The 23,646-nt window shown below is 39.7% G+C and overlaps 1 protein-coding gene across 1 annotated transcript in view; it reads left to right on the forward strand.

Annotated features, from left to right (window-relative positions):
• Positions 1-23,646, forward strand: part of LOC142173825 (uncharacterized) — a 51,289-nt gene that overhangs the window by 5,075 nt on the left and 22,568 nt on the right. The gene's annotated exons all lie outside the window — the stretch shown is intronic.

Consider the following 23,646-nt stretch of genomic DNA (forward strand, 5'->3'; position numbering starts at 1 on the left):
TGGGGAAACATGACAGAGAATGGAACTTGGTTCTGGATAGCTGAAGATGGCATACGATTAATAAGATAGCAAGATGTAAGAACTGCATCCCCCAAAAACGCAACGGAGCATGAGATTGTATGAGTAGGGTACGAGCAATTTCAATAAGATATATATTCTTTCTTTCAACTACCCCATTTTGTGGTTAGATTTGTACGGACAAGATGTTTGATGAATAATCCCATGAGATTTCATAAACTGCTGAAATGGGAAAGACAAATACTCTCGGGCATTATCACTACGAAATGTGCGAATAAAAACCCCAAATTGATTTTGAATTTCAGCGTGGAAGGTCTGGAAAATAGAAAACAGTTCAGATCGATTTTTTATCAAAAATATCCAAGTGCACCTGGAATAATCATCAATGAAACTGACAAAGTAGCGGAATCCCAAGGTGGAACTGACCCGACTAGGACCCCAAACATCTGAATGGACTAAAGTAAAAAGTGACTCTGCTCGATTATCAAGACGCCGATGGAAATGGGAGCGGGTATGCTTACCGAGCTGACATGACTCGCACTCTAGAGCTGACAAGTGAGATAAACCAGATACCATTTTTTGAAGTTATGACAAACTGGGATGTCCCAACCGTTTATGTAATAAATCTGGTGAATCAGTAACAAGACAAGTTGTAGAAGGAAGACAAGATGTGAGTCCATGTGATTTAGCAAAGATAAGGTAATAAAGTCCATTTGATTCACGCCCGGTACCAATGATCTGCCCCGTACTGCGTTCCTGTATAAAAACATGGTCATCAAAAAATAAAACAGCGCATTTAAGTGATTTGGCTAAGCGACTAACAGCTATGAGATTAAAAGGACTATTGGGAACATAAAGGACTGAATCTAAAGGTAAGGAAGGAAGTGGGTTTGCTTGACCTATTACAGTTGTCATGGTTTGAGACCCATTGGCCATTGTAACTTTTGGAAGAGATTGAGAATAGGAAATAGTAGTGAAAAGAGATTTATTACCAGAAATATGATCTGATGCACCTGAATCAGTAACCCAAGACTCAGAAGATGAAGATTGGGAGAAACAAGTCAAGCTATTACCTGTTTGAACAACAGAATCTATCTCAGAAGATGTCTGCTTACATGCTTTATACTGAAGGAACTCAATATACTCTGCTAAAGAAACCATCCGACTATTCAAAGCATCGGTTCCCATGTCGCTACAATTTGTAGTAGTAGGGTTAACTTGAAATAGTGAAAATAAGTAACTCCTGTGAGAAAACTGAAGAAATAGCTTGAAAAACACTGTTTACACCAGGATAATAGAACGTTGTTCTGTGCCGGAAATACTGTTCACACCGGAAATACTGTATCTCGCCGGAAAATTCTAAAGTTGTCGGAATTTGTCGTAACCAAGATGGATAGACTCGGAATTCCTTTGCGAGCAAGCTGTCCTGAAGAAATGTTTTCAAAAAATGGCCGAAAAGGTCACTGTTCATGCCGGAAAAATATAAAAGTGACCGGAATTTGATTTGAATTAGATGGGTAGGCTCGGAATTTTGAGGAGAGCATACTGTCCTGAAGAAGCTTCGCGAACAAATGGCTGAAAAGTGGCCGGAACCCTCGCCGGAAAAGTTGTTGCCGGCGCGTGGAGGAGCGTGACGGCTTTTCTGTCGGATAAAATTTCAGGGGTTGGTAGTCGGAGGGTGATCTACCTTATGGTGGTATTGGTTTTAGCACAACACCGACAAAAAGTGACTTTCACTTAGACAAGCCTTAGGTCACCGTAAAAATTGCACGATGACTAAGTTCTTTCTTTCCGGTTAATGCTAGAATGACGCACAACGATCTTTTCTCACTAATGCTCTGATACCATGTGAGAAAGCACGAGAGAAAATATATTATTGATATTAGATGATAAATACAATACAAGAGGTCCCTATTTATAGCTATACACTACAAGGAGATATTACTCCTTTTTCAATGTGGGACAAGACTACACTATACATATTTGTTAACTAACATGAATATATCAATGATTTCATCATTTGATTAGTACTTTGAGGTGGAAATATGGGAAAAATTGTAGAAACTTCATAAAATGAATTTTTGGGATTTGAATGTCGATTCGAAGTCGGATTTGAGTGAAAATAGTATGGTTAGACTCGTGGTTGAAGGGATTTCGGATTTTGTAATTTTTGTCGGGTTCCGAGATGTGGGCCCCACGGGCGATTTTTGGGTGAAATTTCGGATGTTGATGGAAAATTTTTATTTTCTTTTGGAATTGATTCCTATCATTTTTATTGACTGAAACAAATTATTTGTGGCTATATTCGAGGCGTTTGGAGGACAATTCACGAGGCAAAGGCATACCAGAGTAAAGAATTACACGGTGAGGTAAGTAACACTTCTAAACTTGGTTCTGAGGGTATGAATCCCCGAATTTGGTATGATATGAATTGTTGAAGGTGACACATACAATAGGTGATGAACATGTAAATGTGCACCACAAAAATTTTGTCTTTAATAAATCCTGTGAAGTTATAAAATCATAGAATCATGCTATTATCTAAAATGTGGCACGTGTTAGAGGAATTGAGCTGAGGCTTGTAATAAAGATCGTGTTTAGGCTATGTGACGATATTTTAGGACCCATGGGGTCGTGTTGTTGTTGAATTAATTGTTCAAAAATATACATTTCACACTGAGTAATAATTGTCCATTGTGAGGATATTTATGGGATTGAGCTGCGCAACGCAGCAGGCCATAATGACTTTATACATTATTATTGTTTTGGATAGAGGCTGTCCGCCTGCAGCATACCTTATAGGCTTTATTATTTTATAGATCGGGGCTGCCCGCCTACAGCAAGCTTTATAGGCTTTGTTATTATACAGATCGGGACTGCCCGTCTGCAGTAGGCCATATTGGCTTTGTATTACACTTGGGCTAAAGGAGCCCCTCCGGAGTCTGTACACACCCCTAGTGAGCGTAGATGATCATCGATATTTGGGATGGATATTCCCAGGGCATGGACTCGAATTCGAGATTGACTTCCCAGGGCATAGACTTGCCTTACTTAGTGCTTATATATATATTTGGGATGGATTTTCCAAGGGCATGGACTTGCCTTACTTATTTGTATTGTAATGAGTTATCTGGACATGGATCTTGTTAGTATCATTTATATTTAGGGATAAATTATTCCAGGACTGGATTGGCCTTATACGGTACTGGGTGACTGAATGTCAGTCGATGTGCATATATATATATATATATATATATATATATATATATATATATATATATATATATATATATATATATATATATACGGGTTGGAACACCGCTGGGTTAGATTGGTTATAAACAGTACCGAGTGACCGGATAATTTATGACCAGTATTTATATGAGGTCTTTCTACTGAGATGTCATATGCCTCATATCATGCAGTATTGATCTATTTCACTTGTACTGAGTTTAACTGTTGAACTTGAAAGCATGCCTATATTTCTGTACCATTATTGTTTTTTACTGGATTGTACCTGCAAAGCTCATTATTTCTTTCGGCCCAGAGGTTAGTCTTGTTACTTATTGAGTTAGTTGTACTCATACTACACTCTGTACCTCGTGTGCAGATCCAGGTGCTCACGGATACGACGACTGCTAGAATTCAGAGTTATTTCTGTTGGAGATTATCAAGGTAGCTGCTTGACGACCGTAGACTTGATTCCCTTCCTGTTTAGTTATTGTACTGTTCTATACTTCATACAGTGATGTTTATCAGTCAGGCTTTGTATTCATTTATATGCTCATGTACTCAGTGACATCGGGTTTTAGGATTGTTATATTTGTATTTGTGAGATTTCTTCCGCTGAATTTAATTATTTTGTTTTCAAATTTAAAAGATATGGTGGTTTATTAAGATTTTGGGCTTGCCTAGCGTTGAGATAGGCGCCATCACGACTGGTGAGATTTTGGGTCGTGACAAGTTAGTATCAGAGCTCTAGGTAACATAGGTCTTACGAGTCATGAGCAGGTTTAGTAGAGTCTTGCGGATCGGTACAGAGACATCTGTACTTATCTTCGAGAGGCTGCCGAACCCTTAGAAAAATTTTACTTTCTTGTATTCTATCGTGCCGAATTGATTCAGCTTGAAACATAACTCTTTGAATTCCTTCCACGTATTTCGTATGCGCATATGAGCGCTCGGTATCAGCTGTGCATCACCGGCTTGTGATTCTATGAATGAGGTTCAAGATGTGTATTATGTGTTTTGGTGATGGGCCAGTCTGGAGGACTTGAGGCCATGTTTAGACCGCAGCTTAGGCTCGGTAGCTTCAGTTGTAATCTGTACATTTGGACTCATATGTCCGGCAATGTCCTTACGAGTGGAATTTGTGGCTCGATGAGCGGTGAATTGGCTTTGTGATGAGCATGATGTAACTGCGGGATGTGTTAAGACGATTTGAATGTGACGGGAAGTATTTCCTTGAAATGTAAAGGAATGCCATTGGGTGCTTTATTTTCGTTTGATGTGACGTACAATCTCGAGTGTGAATGTTTTGAAAGATCTTTCACGTTGTTAAATTTTGGAGCAAATTAAATTCTCGTGTCTGGTTAATGAGTTTGGACTCAGAAAGATTTAGTGATTTCATAGTAATTGTGGCTACGAAAGGCTATAACAAGATGCCAATTTGAGACTAAGTAGGTGGGTTATCTCCTGCGCAGTAATCTATGTAGGTGTTTTCCTTATGATGTGAATAGAGAGTTTCTTTTCTACCAACAGGGCGTATGTGTTGAGATTTGAATTGAATCGGGTTGAGAAAATTTGACTTGATTGTCGCGAGAATAAATGCTAACTTAGAGGATGATTGAGATATTTTATGGTTGGTGTGTCTTGAGCTTGAGAAGAATTTTTGTTGAACTAACTGCGATATTAAGGCAGTAATAAAGTATGGGTATTGTGAGTTATCAAGTATTTTAATCTATGGCTTTGAGCCAAGTGGGGGAGCCTGCTATTGACAATGCAATTCATGGTTGGGTGTCAAATTTTTTGTTTTGGACTGAAGTATACTTGGGAATCAGTGATGACTTGCAGAGGTGGAGTTCGAGAATGACTCGAGTAAGGAAATTTCTGGATACGGGTTATATTGCGCTTTATGAGTATATGAAAATTGTGGGATGAGTGAGTTGTTATTTGTGAATGATGTAGTGCGCACGAAATATGAATTTGATAGGTTGTATTAAAGCATAGTTACTTCTTTGAGTATTGTGCTAATGGGGCACGTGTCTTTTGGCCCAGTTGGGCGGTGTAATGTGATTTGAACAAAGGGGGCAACTCTCGAGAAACTTCTAATGGATTCGATATTAATATGTAACAATTGAGAATTTTTGGCGGATTTGTTTATGGCTAAAATCTGAGATTTAAGTTGGATGGTGTCGAGACTTGTGGAATTTTTGTATATCATTATGGATTTTATATTTCAGTATCAGGAATGTGAATGAAACGGCCTTAGATTCAAATAAGATATTTTCAGAGTGGGTGTTTCAGTTGTGGTATTTATAGGGGTAATTATGATGTAGTGAGACTCTACAGATGTTTTGGTGGCAATATTCTTGGGTTTTGGTGACCTACGTGGTTTGGTCGACTTAGAGGAATTTAGTTCTAATAGCTTGGTTATGTGTAGATAGATTTCAAAGAGTTCTTGATAGTTTCCACCATGGTTTGAACTAGATATTTTCTACTGGTGTGGTAAACGTATTATGTATTATGATTTCCTCCTGGAAGGAAGCAAGATAAAGGTTTCTAACTAACCGGATATGTAATTTGCTGGTGACCCAGATTTGATAATGAGATTCTTGTGCTTTTCACATGATGGAAAAATAGATGTTATGTGTTGTGCGGAAGTTAGATTTACATGTACAAGGTAGCAGTTTAGTCTTGAAGGAAGGTAATGAAGTTTGGGCAGAATGGTCATGAATTCTTAGACAACATGGGCGGTTTCAAATGACTACTACTACTACTACTACTACTACTACTACTACTACTACTACTATTACTACTACTACTACTACTACTACTTGGTATTGTATGAGAAAGGTGCGTATTCCAGAAGGCACATTGTATTTTGACTCACTGATGTTTAGTTAGTATTGCGATACTCACATGGTTGATAGACTGCTGATATTCAAATTATTGCTATGTGGCACAGAAGAATTATGAAAGTATTCCTCATGGGATTATCGTGAATGGAAGGTGTGTTAGTCATTTTAGTGCTAGAGTTGGGATCAGTTATGGTGATTCATGTGTTCAATGAATTTGGAGATTGGGAGTTCTCAGAAGTATATTGTTTAGGGTTGCGGCCTATTTGAGGTGACTATTTTATTTAAAACTCGGTGGAGGCACTAGTTGTGTTAATTATTTGTGATAGCTACACGCTATAAATGTGCATATATGTGAGGTTTGAGCCAATGTGCAGGCATTGGGACAAGTATTTATACTCGAAAGAATGCTTAGGCTATTATATGCCTACAGTTGACTGTTAAGCGTAAAGTTATAACGTTTTCCATATTCGTACCTTTGTTGAGAACTATCTGGGATATACTTGAGGTTACAAAGAAGATGATTCCCTAAATAAATGGGGCAGTTACTAATTCTGCATTAAAAAAAAATTGCCGATTGGAAGTGTGATAGCAGACTTTGCACATGCTTACACTATGGCGTGCTATTTATACCAGTCCAGGAGCATGTGAATCTTATTTCATTTATCATATATATATGTACTTATTTGATTGCTCCTCTATGATATGCTTGGACTGGAAGCCTGTGACCATGCCAGGCGGATTATATTAATGGCACGCGAGTTGTCCGTGCGGATTCATATACTGATATTATTGGCACGTGAGTTGTCCGTGCGGGTCCAGATATTGATACTATAGCACGTGAGTTATCCGTGCGAGTGATGTTAATGTGAGCTCTAGAGGAGTCGGTTACTGTTATTAAAATTGTGTGTCTTGGTTCTACTATATATAACGAGCTTATAGCATTGCAGTTATGGTGGTGATTGTTGAACTCACAATAAGGTTCTCTTCTTTGAGACATTTTCCATATTTGGGTACAAAGATTGCACAGTTGTGGCCTGAGTTATATTGATGTGGCGTGTCTGTGGGATAGTTGTGTTTAATAATATAAGGTCATCGGACCTAGAATAGGTACTATCATGCTTGATTATGGTTATGGCTAGATACAGCTTGTTCAGACTCATACGGTGTAGATGTGAGATTTAGATCTTGGAAAGAATTCTGGGTGTTAGAAATTGGGCTCCAAGTTTTTAGGCTAAGGTTAAAGTAAGGATTTTCAGTTGTATTGTGTTGTCAGGACTGTGCGGAATAGGGTGATGTGGGATCACCCTCGGGTACGTGCGCGGTAAGATGGAATAGTGATGTGGTGGCTTGGAAACAACTCCTGGCATGTTCGAGGACGAACATATGTTTAAGTGGGGAAGAATGTAATGACCCGGCCGGTCGTTTTGAGTATTATAATTCCGTTCCCCCATTTGCTACTCAATTTATACTTTATAGTTATTTTATGACTTACCGGGTTAGCTGGTACGAGTGAAATGAGACACTTAGTCTCATAATTTGGAAATTTAAGTTAGAAAAGTCGACTGGATGGGGACTTATGTGTAAACGACCTCGGATTTGAATTCTGATAATTCCAATAGCTCCGTATGATAATTTTGTACTTAGGAGCATGTCCGGAAAATTATTTGGAGGTCCGTAGTAGAATTAGGTTTGAATTGGCGAAAGTTGGAAATTCGGCGATTTCGGTCGGCAATGGAAAATTTGATATCAGGGTCGGAATGGAAAATTTGATATCAGGGTCGGAATGGAATTCCGGAAGTTGGAGTAGATTTGTAGTGTCTTTTGTGATGTGTGTAAAAAATTTGAGGTCATTTGGACGTAGTTTGGTTGGTTTCGGCATCGGTTGTCGAATTTGTAAGTTTAAAGTTCTTAGACTTGAATCCGAGGGTAATTTGGTGTTTTGATGTTGTTTTGAGTGATTCGAAGGTTCGACTAAGTTCGTATGGTGTTTTAGTATTGGTTGGTATGTTTGGTTGAGATACCGGGGGCCTCAGGTGTGTTTTAGGGTGAGTTTTGAGCGAGTACAGACATTTTCGGAACTGAGGTAATGGTTCTGGCGCTTGGAATTTCGCGGACCGCGAAGTGGGAGTTCAGAGGGTGCACTATATAAATGGGGTTTGGGGTATTATTTCATATTTTGGACCTAGGGAGCTCGTCTTGTGGCGATATTTCGTGGGTGTTTCAAGAAATTCATTGGGATAAGTGATTCTAACTCGAATTTGGTTAATATACATGAATATATCAATGATTTCATCATCTAATTAGTACTTTGAGGTGGAAATTTGGGAAAAATTGTAGAAATTTCATAAAATGAATTTTTGGGATTTGAATGTCGATTCGAAGTCGGATTTGAGTGAAACTAGTATGGTTAGACTCGTGGTTGAATGGGATTTCGGATTTTATAACTTTTGTCGGGTTCCGAGACATGGGCCCCACGGACGATTTTTGGGCAAATTTTCGGGTGTTGATGGAAAATTTTTATTTTCTTATGGAATTGATTCCTATCATTTTTATTGATTGAAACGAATTATTTGTGGCTAGATTCAAGGCGTTTGGAGGCCAATTCACGAGGTAAAGGCATACCGGAGTAAAGAATTACACGGTTTGAGGTAATTAACACTTCTAAACTTGGTTTTGAGGGTATGAATCCCCGAATTTGGTATGATATGAATTGTTGAAGGTGACACACATGATAGGTGACTAACATGTAAACGTGTACCACATAAATTGTGTCTTGAATAAATCCTGTGAAGTTGTAAAATCAAATAATCATGTTATTATCTGAACATGTGGCACGTGTTAGAGGAATTGAGCTGAGGCTTGTAATAAAGATCGTGTTTAGGCTACATGCCAATATTTTAGGACCCATGGGGTCGTGTTGTTGTTGAATTAATTGTTCAAAAATATACATTTCACACTGAGTAATAATTGTCCATTGTGAGGATATTTATGGGATTGAGCTGCGCAACGCAGCAGGCCATAATGACTTTATACATTATTATTGTTTTGGATAGAGGCTGTCCGCCTGCAGCATACCTTATAGGCTTTATTATTTTATAGATCGGGGCTGCCCGCCTACAGCAAGCTTTATAGGCTTTGTTATTATACAGATCGGGACTGCCCGTCTGCAGTAGGCCATATTGGCTTTGTATTACACTTGGGCTAAAGGAGCCCCTCCGGAGTCTGTACACACCCCTAGTGAGCGTAGATGATCATCGATATTTGGGATGGATTTTTCCAGGGCATGGACTTGCCTTACTTACTGCTTATATATATATTTGGTATGGATTTTCCCAGGGCATGGACTTGCCTTACTTACTGCTTATATATATATATATTTGGGATGGATTTTCCCAGGGCATAGACTTGCCTTACTTATTTGTATTATAATGAGTTATCTGGACATGGATCTTGTCAGTATCATTTATATTTAGGGATAAATTATCCCAGGGCTGGATTGGCCTTATACGGTACTGGGTGACTGACTGTCAGTCGATGTGCATATATATACGGGTTGGAACACCCCTAGGCTGAATTGGCCATAAACAGTATATATATATATGGTTGGAACACCCCTGGGTTGGATTGGCCATAAACAGTACCTAGTGACCATATAATTTGTGACAAGTATTTACATGAGGTCTTTCTATTGAGATGTCATATGCCTCATATCATGCAGTATTGATCTATTTCACTTGTACTGAATTTAACTGTTGAACTTGAAAGCATGCCTACATTTCTGTACCATAATATTTTTTACTGGACTGTACCTGCGGAGCTCATCATTTCTTTCATCCCAGAGGTTAGTTTTGTTACTTATTGAGTTAGTTGTACTTATACTATACTCTGCACCTCGTGTGCAGATCCAGGTGCTCACGGATACGACGACTGCTAGAATTCAGAGTTATTTCTGTTGGAGAGTATCAAGGTAGTTGCTTGACGACCGTAGACTTGATTCCCTTCCTGTTTAATTATTGTACTGTTCTATACTTCATACAGTGATGTCTATTAGTCAGGCTTTGTATTCATTTAGATGCTCATATACTCAGTGACATCGAGTTTTGGGAGTGTTATATTTGTATTTGTGAGATTTCTTCCGCTGAATTTAATTATTTTGTTTTCAAATTTAAAAGATATGGTGGTTTATTAAGATTTTGGGCTTGCCTAGTGTTGAGTTAGGCGCCATCACGACTGGTGAGATTTTGGGTCGTGACACGGATAGAGGAAAAAGAGCATATTTGGGGGTTGAAGCCTATCTCGAATAAGGTAAGAAGCTTGGCTAATCTTGATTTGAAGAAATATTTTATAAAATGATGTTATATGCAAAGTACAACATGTTTGGGGGCGACACTCTCACGACCCAAAATCTCACCTGTCGTGATGGCACCTATCTCAATACTAGGCAAATCGACAATCTCAATAAACCACCATATCTTCTAAATTCGAAAATATAATATTTAAATTCAGCGAAAGAAATCTCACAAATACAAATATAAACACTCCCAAAACCCGGTATCACTAAGTACATGAGCATCTAATATGAATACAAAGTCTGACTGATAAAAACACTATCTGAAAGTATAAAACAGTACAATAACTAAAGGAAAGAGAGTCAAGGTCAGCGGATGCTAGGCAGCTACCTTGATAATCTCCAACTGATAGCACTCTGAGATCTAAACAGTCGCCGTGTCCGGAAGCACCCAGATCTGCACACGAGGTGCAGAGTGTAGTATGAGTACAACCAACTCAATAAGTAACAAGACTAACCTCTAGGCTGAAAGTAGTGACGAGCTCCCTAGGTACAGTTCAATACATAAATAAAGGTACAAAAATGTAGGCATGCTTTCAAATTCAACAGTTAAACTCAGTACAAGCAAAATAGATCAATACTACATGATATGAGGAATATGACATCTCGATGGGAAGACCTCATGTACCACTGGTCACTAATCATTTAGTCACTCGGTACTGTTTATGGCCAATCCAGCCCAGGGATATTCCATCCCGTATATATATACACACACACACATCAACTGATAGTAAGTCACATTGTACCGTATAAGGCCAATCCAGCCCTGGGGTAATTCATCCCCAAATATAAATGATACAAACAAGATCCATATCTAGGGAGTTACATCAAAATATAAATAAGTAAGGCAAATCCATGCCCTAGGAAGTCCATCCTGAATATATAATCATCTACGCTCACTGGGGGTGTGTACAGACTCCGGAGGGGCTCATTCAGCCCAAGCGTCATATAAAGCCGATATGGCCTACTGCAGGCGGCCAGTCCCAATCCATATAATAAATAAGCCTATAAGGCCTGCTGCAGGCGGGCAACCTCGATCCATAAAATAATAAATCCTATAAGGCCTGCTGCAGGCGGACAACCCCGATCCATATAATAATAAAGCCTATAAGGCATGCTGCGGCGTGCAGCCCCGATCCAGAACAACAATGCCTATAAGCATGCTGCAACGTGCATCCCTGATCCAGAACAATAAAGCCTATAAGGCCTGCTGCGGCGTGCAGCCCGATCCCATAATAATAATAATAATAATAATAATAATAATAATAATAATAATAATAATAATAATAATAATAATAATAATAATAATAATAATATATAAAGCCAATATGGCCTGCTGCGGCGCGTAGCTCGATCCCATAAATATCTTCACAATGGATGAATATGACTGAGTGTGAAATGTACATTTTTAAAACAATTAATTTAAAGGCAACACGACCCCATGGGTCCCAAAATATCGGCACGTAGCCTAAACATGATCTTTAATAAGAGCCTCAGTTTAATTTCTCTAACACGTGGGAAATGTTCAAATAATAACATGATTCTTTAATTTTTACCATTTCAAAGAATTTATTCGAGTCACAATTTCAATGGTGCACGTTCACACGCTCATCAACTATCGTGTGCGTCACCTCCAAACAATTTATATAACACCAATTCAGGGATTCATACCCTCAGAACCAAGTTTAGAAGTGTTACTTACCTCAAACTGTGTAATTTCTTACTCCGCTAAGCCCTTGCCTCGTGAATTGGTCTCCAAATATCCCAAATCTAGCCACAAGCAGTACAGTACAATCAATATAGGCTAAAAGAATCAATTCCACAAGAAAATATAAAATTATAGTCAAAAATCCAAAATCGGCTCAAACCCGGCCCCTGGGCCCACATCTCAAAATCCGACAAAAGTCACAAAACCCGAAAGCCCATTCACTCACGAGTCTAACCATACCAATTTTACTCAAATCCGATAACAAAATCCCATTCAAAACCTCAAAATTCTAGTCCAAGAACTCTTTCTCATTTTCTCCAAATTTTCAACTCAAAACACTAGTTAAGTGAGGATAACAATGATATATTCGTGTATATTGACCAAATCCGAGTTAGAATCACTAACCCGATACTTTTCTATGATGACCCAAAATATCATCTTTAAATTTAATAATTAATTATGTGTTCTAAGACCTCAAAAAGCACTATTTATCATTACTCGACTTGCGTGCATGGTCCGTAAAATTTTTATGCAAAAAATGAATTAAAATGTAAATTAGAGCTTTAAAACTCAACTGAGTTGACCTTGGTCAATATGTTTAGCAAACAGACTCGGATCAGTATTTTGACAGTTTCGGTAGGTCCGTATCGTGATTTGGGACTTGGGTGTATGCCCGGAATCAAATTCCGAGGTCCCTAGCCCGAGATATGGAATTTTGAAGAAAAAGTTAAAGTTTAAATTCAAATAGTGACTGGATGTCGAATTATGTTCAAACGACCCCAGAATAGAATTTTGATGATTCCAACAGCTCTGTATGGTGATTTTGGACTTAGGAACATGATCGAAATTTTATTTGGAACTCCGTAGTGAAATTAGGCTTGAAATGGCTAAAATAAGAATTTAAGTTTAGAAGTTTGACTGTGGAGTTGACTTTTTGATATCGGGGTCGGAATCCAGTTCTGAAAATTTTAACAGCTCTGTTATGTCATTTATGACTTGTGTACAAAATTTGAGGTCTATTGGACTTGATTTGATAGGTTCCGGTGTTGTTTGTAGAAATTGAAAGTTTCAAAGTTCATTAGGCTTGAATTTATGAGTGATTCGTGCTTTTAGTATTGTTGGATGTGATTTGAAGGCTCGACTAAGTCCGTATAGTGTTTTAGGACTTGTTGGTATATTTGGTTGAGGTCCTGAGGGGCTCGGGCATGTTTCGAATGGTATTCAGAGTATTTTCCTTCATTTTGGCACTGCTGGTAGCTGCTGATTTTTGGTATTTTAAACCTTCTCTGCGATCGCGAAGATTGGGATGCGATCGTGTAGGATTAGTTGAGGTAGTGTTAATTTTATTCTTCGCGATCACATGAGGTCAACCGCGATCGCGTAGGTTTGGCAAGCTGTGCATCGCGATCGCGTGGCATTGTTTCCGATCGCGTAAGGTTAATTGAGGGCTGCTAAGTTTTGTGCTTCGCGATCGCGTGAAGCGGGATGCGATTGCGTAGCTTTGAGACCTTGTGACTCGTGAATGCGTGAAGAGGACTGGGATCGCGTAGAGTTAATTTGGGCAGTGGCAATTTTTGCTTCGCGATCGCGTGTGGATGTTCGCGATCGCGATGAGTAAAAGCCTGGACATAATGGTTAAATTGGAGCAAGTCAAGTTAAGTGACTTGTCTAACCTTGTATGGGAAAAATTTCCCCTAGGATTGGTATTAATTGTAATGTGATGAAAGTCGTGTACACGAGGTGACGAGTGTGTACACGGACTAAATGTGAAGGATTATGTTTTTAAATTGTGAAGATCACTGTTGCATATTAATTTATTAAATCTTGTTATATTTTCCATCTTTGATTTGATTTGTATACTTTAAATTTGCTTGACCTTTTCCTGCTAATTGTTTTACCTGTTTAGTTGAAACTTAGTTCCTTTTATTCTGTGCATTATTTGAAATTGATTTTCTTAAATTTAAATATTATTAATATGAAATATTTGACATTTTAAATTTGGTATTGAAGTAAGGTATTAAAGATTTTAAAATATTATGTTGTTGAATTATTTATTCCTGAATATTTGTGTAAAGGTTTTGTAGTCATTGTGATGGAGCCGTGAGCTCTTTATTGTGGAAAAATATTATTGATGACTTATTTTGGAATGAGTCGTGAGCTCTTTATTTTGGAAAATATTATTGTTGAATTATGTTGGCACGTTAAATTATTTGAGCACTTGAGGTGCAAATTATGATACTTTGTGATATTGATACGCATGCGGTGGTATAAGGTTTGGGTATTGAAACACATGCGGTGAGATAAGGGTTGTTTGATACGCGTAGTAAGGGGAATTACTAGAAGTCATGCGGTGTTATAAGGATGGCTAAAACGCGGGATGCTATTTCGGAAAAAATATTTTCTTTAAAAAATAAATTATGAAGGCTCCCGCGGTGAGATAAGTAAATGAGATATTGTGAATTTAATTATGATTTGGGACTACGAGGCGGTACCTCGGTAGTGCCCTTGTTGATATTGATTTATGGCCGTAGTTGCCTTTGATTTTTATTGTGATTTTTCTTAAAGTTGAAAAGAAATTCTGTTTTGTTTCCACGAGGTATTTATTTGCCTTTATTTGGTGCAATTAAATATGACATACTACTTGATTCATTTTCATTATCATTTAATCTTATTAAATTGTTTAAATATTTTTCCATGTCATTATTTATTCTCCAGTAGGGCCTGACCTGACCTCGTCACTACTCTACCGAGGTTAGGCTTGGCACTTACTGGGTACCGTTGTGGTGTACTCATACTCCGCTTCTGTATATCTTTTTGTACAGATCCAGGTACATCTTACCAGTCTAGACGTCAGTGAGTTACCTGCGCACGGAGACTTCGAGGTATATTTGCCAACGTTTGCAGACTCCGGAGTCCCCTTCTATCATTTTTATATTGCTTCCTTATTTTTCTTTAGACCTTGATATATAGAGATAATGAGAATAAAGTTTAGAAGCTTGTGACTTATTTCTATCGGGTTTTGGGAGATGTAATTATTTGAATTGTAATTTATTTATTTCAGATATTTATGATTATTCCGCAATGCTAGGCTTACCTAGTCTTAGAGACTAGGTGCCATCACGACCTCCTACAGAGGGAATTTGGGGCCGTGACAAGTTGGTATCAGAGCACTACATTCATAGGTGTTATGAGTCACAAGCAGGTTTAGTAGAGTCTTGCGGATCGGTACAGAGACGTCTGTACTTATCTTCGAGAGGCTATGGAACTGTTAGGAAATTTTCACTTCTTTGATTCCTTATCGGGCGCCTTTGTTGATTTCAAAGTTCTAAACAATTGTCTTTCTATTCTCTCATAGATGGTGAGGACACGCACAACTGGATCTGATGACCAGACACCCGCGCCCCCTATTGGAGCGGCAAGAGGTCGGGGACGGGGCAGAAGCCGAGCGAGAGCACTTGCACGAACTGCTGCACCAGAGCCACCAGTAGCTCCAGTTGGAGAGCAGGCACCTAAGGTGCCTGTTACTACTCCTGCACTTCAGGAGACTCTTGCCTAGTTTTTGAGCATGTTTGACACTTTCGCTCAGGCAGGATTAATTCCACTTGCTCCTGCCACATCTCAGGCTGGGGGAGGAGCGCAGACTCCCACCGCCCGTACTCCAGAGCCACAGGCCCAAGTTGACCATGCCCCAGAGGTTATACCAGTACAACAGTTGTCCCAGTTCGGCTTGAGATTAGGACATCAGTTTCAGAGGGGGAGAAGCTCAAGCTCGAGAGGTATAAGAAGTACCACCCTCCTACTTTCAGCGGTTTAGCTTCAGAGGATGCTCAGGGTTTTCTGGAGGAATGTCATCGTATCCTTCGTACTATGTGTGTTGTGGATTCCAGTGGGGTTTCTTTCACGGCATTCCAGTTTAGAGTAGCAGCCTACCAGTGGTGGCGGGCATATGAGTTGGATAGTCCCGCTGAGGCATCTTCACTCACTTGGACTCATTCGGATATATTTTTAAGGGAATATGTTCCTTAGAGTCTTAGGGATGCATGGCGCACAAAGTTTGAGCAGTTGCGCCAGGGTTCTATGACCGTGTCAGAGTATGCGGTCCGATTCAGTGATTTGGCTAGGCATGCACCAGCCTTAGTTGCTACTGTTCGAGAGCGGGTTCGCAGATTTATTGAGGGTCTTCACCCTAGTATCAGATACAGTATGGCCCGAGAGCTAGAGATGGACATCACATACCAATATGTGGTGTCAATTGCTAGGAGATTGGAAGGTATGTAGACTCGGGAGAGGGAAGAGAGAGAGAAGCTAAGAGACTCCGAGATTCTGGCACATATAATAATTCTTGTGCCCCAGTTGCAGCCCGTCATGATAGAGGTTATGTGAGCCGTCCTATTCATTCATCACTTCCAGCTTCCAGTGGTATTCTGACTACTTCCAGACCTCAGGTTCCATATTATGCACCACCAGTGTCTTCTGTACCTCTTGTACGGGGTGCTTTCAGCGGATAGTCTAGTCGATCAGGCCCGAGCTAGTCCCAACAGCCACGTCCTTCGAGGGCTTATTTTGAGAGTGGTGACACTCGTCATATCATGAGAGATTGACCTAGACTTAAGAGAGGTGCACCTCCACGGATTTCTCAGGCCCCACCTATTCCGCAGGGTCCTCAGGCTTCTCAAGCCATGATTACTGCACCAGTTGCCACTCCACCTGCACAGCCAGCCAGAGGTGGAGGTCAGACAGGTAGAGGTCGCCCTAGAGGGGGAGGCCAGGCCAGATATTATGCCCTTCTTGCTAGGACAGATGTTGTTGTATCCGATTCTGTTATCACAAGTATTATTCTGGTCTGTCATAGAGATGCATCAGTCTTATTTGATCCAGGCTCCACTTATTCTTATGTGTCATCTTATTTTGCCCCGTATTTGGGCATATCACGTGATTCCTTGAGTTCTTCTATTTATGTATCTACGCCCGTGGGTGAATCTAATATTGTGGACCATGTGTATCGGTCGTGTTTAATTGTTATCAGTGGTTTTGAGACCAGGGTCGATTTATTATTGCTCAGTATGGTGGATTTCGATATTATTTTGGGCATGGACTGGTTGTCGCCCTATCATTCTATTCTTGATTGTTATGCCAAGACGATGACGTTGGCTATGCCAAGTCTACCGCGGCTAGAGTGGAGAGGCACCTTTGATCATGTTCCTAGCAGGGTTGTTTCATTTCTTAAAGCTCAACGAATGGTTGAGAAGGGGTGTGATGCGTATCTGGCCTATGTAAGAGATCTTAGTATTGATACTCCTACCGTGGAGTCAGTTCCTATAGTAAGGTATTTTCCCGATATATTTCCAGCGGGTCTTCTAGGTATGCCACCCGACAGGGATATTGATTTTGACATTGATTTGTTACCGGGCACTCAGCCCATTTCTATTCCACCATACTGTATGGCCCCAGCAGAGTTGAAAGAATTAAAAGAACAGTTACAGGAATTGCTGGATAAGAGCTTTATTCGGCCCAGTGTATCGCCTTGGGGTGCTCCTGTCTTATTTGTAAAGAAGAAAGATGGTTCTATGCGGATGTGTATTGCCAGTTGAACAAGGTTACAGTGAAGAACAGGTATCCATTGCCACGTATTGATAACCTATTTGATCAGCTTCAGGGTGCCAGAGTGTTTTCTAAGATCGACTTGCGTTCAGGCTATCATCAGTTGAAGAATCGGGAGCCAGATATCTCGAAGACTGCTTTCAGGACTCGGTACGGTCATTACGAGTTCCTTGTGATGTCTTTTGGGCTGACCAACGTCCCGACTGCATTTATGCACTTAATGAATAGTGTATTTTAGCACTATCTTGATTCTTTCATCATTGTGTTTATTGACGACATTTTGGTGTATTCCCGGAGTCAGGAAGATCATGAACAACACCTGAGGACTGTGCTTCAGATTTTGAGAGAAAAGAAGTTATATGCAAAATTTTCAAAGTGTGAATTCTGGCTTGATTCAGTGGGATTTTTGGGTCATATAGTTTTGGGCGAGGGAATCAAGGTAGATCCGAAGAAGATTGAAGCAGTGCAGAGTTGGTCCATACCGTCCTCAGTTACGAAAATCCGAAATTTCCTTGGTTTGCCAGGGTATTATCACCGATTTGTAAAGGGTTTCTCTTCTATTGCTGAATCTATGACCAAATTGACCTAGAAGAGTGCTCCGTTCAGGTGGACCGAGGAATGTGAGGAGAGCTTCCAAAAGCTCAAGACAACTTTGACTACAGCCCCAGTATTGGTATTACCTATAGGTACATGATCTTATACTATATATTATGACGCATCGCGTATTAGTCTCGACAAAGTGTTGATGCAAGACGGTAGGGTGATTGCCTACGCGTCCAGACAGTTAAAGGTGCATGAGAAGAATTATCCTGTACATGACCTTGAGTTAGCAGCTATTATTCATGCATTGAAGATTTGGCGGCATTACTTATACGGTGTCCATTGTGAGATCTACACCGATCACCAGAGTCTATAGCATCTGTTTAAACAGAAGGATCTTAATTTGCGGCAGTGGAGATGGTTGGAGTTGCTTGAGGATTATGATATCACCATTCTCTATCATCCTGGGAAGGCCAATGTAGTGGCTGATGCCTTGAGTCGTAGGGCGGAGAGTTTGGGTAGCTTAGCATATTTACCGGTAGCAGAGAGGCCTTTAGCCATGGATGTTCAGGCCTTAGCTAACCAGTTTGTCAGGTTGGATGTTTCCGAGCTGAGCCGAGTTTTGGCTTGTGTGGTTTATCAGTCTTCTCTTTATGATCGTATCAGGGAGCGTCAGTATGATGACCCTCATTTGCTTGTCCTTAAGGATACAGTTCAGCACGGTGATGCCAAGGAAGTCACTATTGGAGATGACGGTGTACTACAGATGCAGGGCAGGCTATGTGTACCCAATATAGATGGCTTGCGTGAGTTGATTCTCCAGGAGGCTCACAGTTTGCGGTACTCCATTCATCCGGGTGCTGCAAAGATGTATTAGGACTTGAGACAACATTATTGGTGGAGGCAGATGAAGAAAGACATAGTGGAGTATGTATCTCGGTGTCTAATTTGTCAACAGGTGAAATATGAGCATCAGCTACCGGGTGGATTACTTCAGAAGTTAGAGATTCCAAAATGGAAATGGGAGCGGATCACTATGGATTTCATTGTTGGGCTCCCACGGACTCAGCGGAAGTTTGATGCAGTTTGGGTAATTATGGATAGGCTGACCAAATCAGCTCATTTCATTCCTGTGACTACTACTTACTCTTCAGAGTAGCTAGCTCAGGTATATATTCGCGAGATTGTCAAACTTCACGGTGTACCGGTATCTATCATCTCTGACCGGGGTACATATTTTACCTCACAGTTTTGGAGGGTAGTACAACGTGCGTTGGGTACTCGGGTAGAGTTGAGTACATCATTTCACCCTCAGACGGACAGGCAGTCTGAACGCACTATTCAGATATTGGAGGATATGCTTCGTGCGTGTGTGGTAGATTTTGGGGGTGCTTGGGATCAGTTCTTACCACTTGCGGAGTTTGCTTACAACAACAGTTACCATTCAAGCATTCAAATGGCTCCGTATGAGGCATTGTATGGTAGGCGGTGCCGTTCTCCAGTGGGTTGGTTCGAACTGGGCGAGGCTAGACTATTGGGTACAGACTTGGTTCAGGATGCCTTGGAGAAGGTTAAGTTGATTCAAGATTGACTTCGTATAGCCCAATCTAGACAGAAGAGTTATGCAAATCGAAAGGGTCGCGATGTTGCATGAATGGTTGGTGAGAGGGTATTGCTCCGAGTTTCGCTTATAAAGGGTGTGATGAGGTTCGGGAAGAAGGGCAGGTTGAGCCCTAGGTATATTGGGCCTTTTGAGATTCTTGAGAGAGTTGAAGAGGTGTCTTACAAACTTGCACTACCACCTAGTCTCTCTACAGTTCATCCGGTATTCCATGTTTCCATGCTTCAGAAATATCACGGCGATCCGTCTCATGTGTTAGACTTCAGTTCGGTTCAGTTGGACAAGGATCTATCTTATGTTGAGGAACCAGTGGCCATTTTGGATAGACAGGTTCGAAAGAACATTGCTTCCGTGAAGGTTCAATGGAGGTGTCATCCGGTTGAAGAGACGACTTGGGAGACCGAGCATGATATGCGCTGCTGTTATCCACATTTATTCACTAGCTCAGGTACTTTTTCTAACTCCATTCGAGGACGAACGTTTGTTTTAGAGGTGGAGAATGTGATGACTCAAAATGTCATCTTTAAATTTAATAATTAATTCTGTGTTCTAAGACCTCGAAAAGCACTATTTATCATTACTCGACTTGGTGAGCGGTCCGTAAAATTTTTCAGAAAGTTTTTATACGCAAAATGAATTAAAATATGAATTAGAGCTTTAAAACTCAACTGAGTTGACCTTGGTCAATATTTTTAGCAAACGGACAAGGATCAATGTTTTGACAGTTTCAATAGGTCCGTATCGTGATTTGGGACTTGGGCGTATGCCCGAAATCAAATTCTGAGGTCCCTAGCCCAAGATATGGAATTTTGAAGAAAAATTAAAAGTTTAAATTCAAATAGTGACCGGATGTTGAATTATGTGCAAACGACTCCGGAATAGAATTTTGATGATTCCAACAGCTCCGTATTGTGAATTTGGACTTAGGAGCATGATCGGAATTTTATTTGGAAGTCCATAGTAAAATTAGGCTTGAAATGGCTAAAATAGGAATTTAAGTTTAGAAGTTTGACCGGGGAGTTGCCTTTTTGATATCGGGGTTGGAATCCAGTTCTAAAAATTTTAACAGCTCCGTTATATCATTTATGACTTGTGTACAAAATTTGAGGTCAATCGGACTTGATTTGATAGGTTCTGGTGTTGTTTGTAGAAATTGAAAGTTTCAAAGTTCATTAGGCTTGAATCTATAAGTGATTCGTGTTTTTAGTGTTGTTGGATGTGATTTGAAGGCTCAACTAAGTCCGTATGGTGTTTTAGGACTTGTTGGTATATTTGGTTGAGGTCCTGAGAGGCTCGGGCGTGTTTTGAATGTTATTCAGAGTATTTTCCTTCATTTTGGCACTGCTGGTAGCTGCTGATTTTTGGTATTTTAAACCTTCTCCGCAATCGCGAAGATTGGGATGCGATCGCGTAGGCTTAGTTGAGGTAGTGTTAATTTTATTCTTCGCGATCACATGAGGTCAACCGCGATCGCGTAGGTTTGGCAAGCTGTGCATCGCGATCGCGTGGCATTGTTTGCGATCGCGTAAGGTTAATTGAGGGCTGCTAAGTTTTGTGCTTCATGATCACGTGAAGCGGGATGCGATCGCGTAGCTTTGAGACCTTGTGACTCTCGAGCGCGTGAAGAGGATTGCGATCGCGTGTGGATATTCACGATCGCGATGAGTAAAAGCCTGGATATAATGGTTAAATTGAAGCAAGTCGAGGTAAGTGACTTGTCTAACCTTGTATGGGAAAAATTTTCCCTAGGATTGGTATTAATTGTAATGTGATGAAAGTCGTGTACACGAGGTGACGAGTGTGTACACGGACTAAATGTGAAGGATTATGTTTTTAAATTGTGAAGATCACTGTTGCATATTAATTTATTAAATCTTGTTATATTTTCCATCATTGATTTGATTTGTATACTTTAAATTTGCTTGACCTTTTCCTGCTAATTGTTTTACATGTTTAGTTGAAACTTGGTTCCTTTTATTCTGTGCATTATTTGAAATTGATTCTTAAATTTAAATATTATTAATATAAAATATTTGACATTTTAAATTTGGTATTGAAGCAACGTATTAAAGATTTTGAAATATTATTTTGCTGAATTATTTATTCCTGAATATTTGTGTAAGATTTTTGTACTCATTGTGATGGAGCCGTGAGTTATTTATTGTGAAAAAATATTATTGATGGCTTATTTTGACATGAGCCGTGAGCTCTTTATTTTGAAAAATATTGTTGTTGAATTATGTTGGCACGTTAAATTATTTGAGCACTTGAGGTGCAAATTGTGATATATTATGATATTGATACACATGCGGTGGTATAAGGTTTGGGTATTGAAACGCATGAGGTGAGATAAGGGTGGCTTGATACGCGTGGCTAGTAGGGGAACTACCAGAAGTCATGCGGTGTGATAAGGATGGCTAAAACGCGGAATGCTATTTCGGAAAAAATATTTTTTTTAAAAAAAGAATTGTGAAGGTGTTACAACCCAAATTCGCATATCATAGATCACGCCGTAAGGTAGTCGACGTAAATCCAAGAAGAGATTATCTTTGAGATGATAATAAGTTAATCCTATTGGTCTTAAACGATACAAGGGTGTATAAGAGTGGTTAACAAGTATTTGAAGTTAAGCTAATCAAGGATGTTGTAACCCGTATTTTCGGATAACACTAGAGGTGATTAACTGTCCCAAGAGGTCTTGTTTTAATGTATTTGAATCATATAATATCCGCATCATAAGTCTTGAAGTCAAGCGAGTTATGAAATAAAAGTCGATAAAAGTTGTCGCAACTTAGGTTTATAATTTTACTTAAACTTTAGGTCAAATGTTACTGCATTTTACTCCCAATGTGCTTGGAATTATGGGGTGATCTACCTATCAAATTGAAGATCTATGAGTCTAGTTTCCAACGCATTAAACCGTTCGTCGATACGATCTCGGAATAGAGAGATATTCGCGTTTTCGCGAGAGTGCGCCAAGCTGCTCTCTATGGGGCCCACAAAGGCGGTTTAAGACATTTGGACATATATAAGATAACTCAACCCCGTTTTAAGTCATTATTTTTCAGTATATTCAGACCTTATAACCCTAAAAACAGTCTCTCAAGGTTCTCTCATGATCCAAGATCCAAACAAAGGGCAAACAACACAAATCAAATATCGGGAATCCCGTGGCGCTAGTAAGTTTCTTGTTCTTCTTGTTGTTGCTGATTTTTGTGTTGTTCCAGCTCGTGTGGGAGGTTGTTTTAAGTGCTTTATGTTCTGTAAATACACCTTCAAGTTTTTAATATCAACCCTAGGTGATTTCAAGTCTTCTAAAGTAATTCTAGTGCCGAAAAACCCGAATTAATTGCTAGTTTCGCTTCCTTGTTCTTGTGGCAGAATTGAAGGGATATTTCGTGGAAAATTAAGGTCAAATTGGAGTTGTTCTTTCTGTTTAAAGGTAATGAACCTCTTACTCTATATATATTTAAGATTATCCAAGTTGTGGCTAAGTCGTTGATGCTAGAACTTGTGAAATATATATCGAAAGGCTTGGTAGTAACGTTGTTAGTTGGTGGACTGTTTTGGAGGCTCAATATGATTATTAATGATGTTGTTTGGGCTGTTTGGTGATTGTATTGACTTGTGTGAAGTCATATAAATAGGGGAGGTGCTGTCCGTTTCATCGTAAAATAGGTTGCGGTCGATACATAATAGTTACGACGCTTAAACGATAATGATAGTGTCA

The sequence above is a fragment of the Nicotiana tabacum genome, chromosome 2 (assembly GCF_000715075.1).
Source record: "Nicotiana tabacum cultivar K326 chromosome 2, ASM71507v2, whole genome shotgun sequence".
NCBI lineage: Eukaryota > Viridiplantae > Streptophyta > Magnoliopsida > Solanales > Solanaceae > Nicotiana > Nicotiana tabacum.